The 3006-nt window shown below is 38.0% G+C and overlaps 1 pseudogene across 1 annotated transcript; it reads left to right on the top strand.

Annotated features, from left to right (window-relative positions):
• The first annotated feature begins 482 nt into the window (after nt 1–482).
• On the top strand, nt 483–2683 carry LOC143599287 (protein NRT1/ PTR FAMILY 4.6 pseudogene; annotated as a pseudogene). Its single transcript, XR_013147273.1, has 2 exons — nt 483–923; nt 1629–2683. The product of XR_013147273.1 is annotated as a protein NRT1/ PTR FAMILY 4.6 pseudogene (transcript).
• The last annotated feature ends 323 nt before the right edge of the window (nt 2684–3006 follow it).

Genomic DNA, 3006 nt, shown 5'->3' with positions numbered 1-3006 from the left:
CAATATGAATGAACACTTGTTAATAATAAGTTTGTTGAGTTTTGACTAATATAAACAATCAGCATTGTCTTCAAGCTTAAGAACCTTTTTTTGTAATTGATATGGCTTCAATTGTTTTTTCCCTATCTCACAGCTATTACCTAAGCTAGGTTTATATATTTAACTTGAGATTATAACAATTAATAGTCAACAAAAAGTTAAATATTAAAGTATCAAACTTAAAACTGTTAGCGTTTTTTAAAGTAAACTTCTCTAAAACATCAATTTTTAAAAAAATTTAAACATAAACAAGTTAATGGATCACCCATTTATTTAAGTTGTCGTTAATGGGTCAACCCGTTTAGTGAAGGTTTAGTGTTTGTGTTAACATGCTTAATAAACAGGCTATATTAGCCAACCTAAAACCTTAATACGCCCTAACCAGTATCGAGGGGCGGGCCATTGTTAATTGTTCTAACGGTACGTTTTCTATGTTTGATCAGGGTCTAGTGATACTAACGATACAAGCTCGTTCATCGTCATTAAAGCCACCTAAGTGCAACTTGAAAGGAGGCACTGTCCCATGCCAACAAGTGCATGGTGCTAAAGCCGTCGTTCTCTTTTCGGGCCTTTATTTGGTTGCTTTAGGCGTCGGAGGCATCAAAGGGTCACTACCTGCACATGGGGCGGAACAGTTTGACGAGAACACAGTAAAGGGAAGAAAGCAACGTTCAACGTTCTTCAACTACTTTGTGTTTTGTCTTGCCTTTGGGGCTCTCATTGCGGTCACCTTCGTGATTTGGGTCGAAGACAACATAGGATGGGAATGGGGATTCGGAATTTCTACGCTGACAATATTGTTATCGATTCCAGTGTTCTTGGCTGGTTCCGGTTTTTATAGGAACAAGATCCCTTGTGGCAGTCCCCTCACTACAATCTTTAAGGTAAAGAAACAAATTTGGCTTTGGGCTCTTATAGCCGCCTAGAGCTGCAAATGAGCCGAGCTAAGTCGAGTCAAGGCGCCTGAGGTAGGCTCGTGAAAAGCTCGTTCCAGCTGGTTTATTTGTTGAATTTTTTTTTTATTTTTTGCGAATACTGATAGATATAAGAATAACAAAAACTAATATCCACATAATATATAATTTGTAAATTACAAATTTTATAATTTTCACACATAATATATGTATTTAAATTTATAATTTTCAGGCACACATATATATGCATTAAAAATTTGAGTTACAATTTTTGTATATTAAACTTTAGTGCTTCATTTAAATGAGCTAACGACCGAGCTTACTGTGGATCAAGCTCAACTCGTTAACAAGCTGAGTCGAGTCAGCTCAGCTCGTTTACAAACAAGCCAATTTCAAGCAAACTTTTCTCAGGTGAATTACGAGCTTTTTGAACATCTCTATATGTGGCCTATATAATAAGCAAGTTGTATCATGTGGACATATTGATACATGTGTTGGGGTTGTTATGCTGAAACCGTTTAATTAAACAGATTGACCGTGAAGGCTTGAACATATTTAACTCATTTATTATAACCCTTTAAGTGAATGAGTTAACCGGACCATGTTCAGGTTTCAGGTATTTACGTTCGTTTGGATTTGAGTTGATGTTTTTAACACGAATAAAAAATGACGCAGGTGTTGACCGGTGCGACATTAAACAACTGCATCGCGAGAAGTCCTAGCAACGCCATCGTGAACATGTCATTGTCCCCGAATGATACTGTACCGCAACAACAACCCGTCACAAAAGATACTGAAGAACTCGAAACCCCATCTACGAGTCTCAAGTTCTTAAACCAAGCCGCAATAGACAAACCGGCCTACACCTTCCTTCAATGCTCGGTCAAACAAGTCGAAGATGTCAAGATTGTTCTACGAGTACTTCCGATCTTCGCTTGTACCATCATGCTCAATTGTTGTCTAGCTCAACTCTCCACATTCTCCGTACAACAGGCCTCGACTATGAACACCAAAATCGGGTCGCTAAAGGTCCCGGCTGCCTCGCTACCAGTTTTCCCGGTTTTGTTCATCATATTACTCGCACCGGTTTACGATCATATCATAATCCCGTTTGCGCGAAAGTCTACAAAATCCGAAATGGGTATTTCACATTTACAACGTATAGGAATCGGTTTAGTTTTATCAATAATGGCTATGGCAGTGGCGGCCCTAGTCGAGATCAAACGCAAGCGGGCCGCCACTAGAAATGGGCTCGAGTCACATGAGCCCATACCTATCACATTTCTATGGATCGCTTTCCAATACTTGTTTCTCGGGTCAGCGGACTTATTCACATTAGCCGGACTAATGGAATTCTTCTTCACCGAGGCCCCCGCGAACATGAAGTCATTAGCGACGTCGTTATCGTTTGCGTCTTTGGCTATGGGGTATTATCTGAGCTCGATGATTGTGTCGGTGGTGAACAGCGCCACCGGCAGCTCCGAACACCGTGGATGGTTGTCCGGAGAAAACTTGAACCATTACCATTTGGAAAGGTTTTATTGGGTGATGTGCATTTTGAGTGCACTTAATTTTCTACATTATTTGTTTTGGGCTCACAGGTACAAATACCAATCTAGAGGGGCTAGATCTTAATTATGAAGATGTTGAAGGTGTATCGAGGAAACTTTCACAAGAAGTTTCAAATGTGACTTACATTTTCAGCAGGACCGGATGGATGGATTTGTATATATATAATTTATATAAGTATTAAAAGTTTTACTTTAAGCGGATTTAGATGTAACCCGATATATATTTCTTTTTGTTTAGGTTGATTTTGTTAAAAAAAAGAAAAAGAAAAAAAAAAGAAAGTTGTCACTTGTCAAGATGATAAGTTTTGTTATGGTATAAATAATATGAAGTTATATTTTTATCATTACCTTTTATCTCTTCTTCACTCATAACCATTTTAAAAAACATTAAAATATTATAGAGGTGAACAGTATGTTTCTTCAAATTTAACCATGAACAGTAACATTTTCTCTCTCCTACTCTCACAACCACTTTTAACCAT

The sequence above is a fragment of the Bidens hawaiensis genome, unplaced genomic scaffold (assembly GCF_021521415.1).
Source record: "Bidens hawaiensis isolate Kalapana, Puna unplaced genomic scaffold, B.hawaiensis_p1.1 tig00051759_1, whole genome shotgun sequence".
In the NCBI taxonomy this organism is placed as follows: Eukaryota; Viridiplantae; Streptophyta; class Magnoliopsida; order Asterales; family Asteraceae; genus Bidens; species Bidens hawaiensis.
This window is presented reverse-complemented; position numbering and strand designations above follow the sequence as displayed.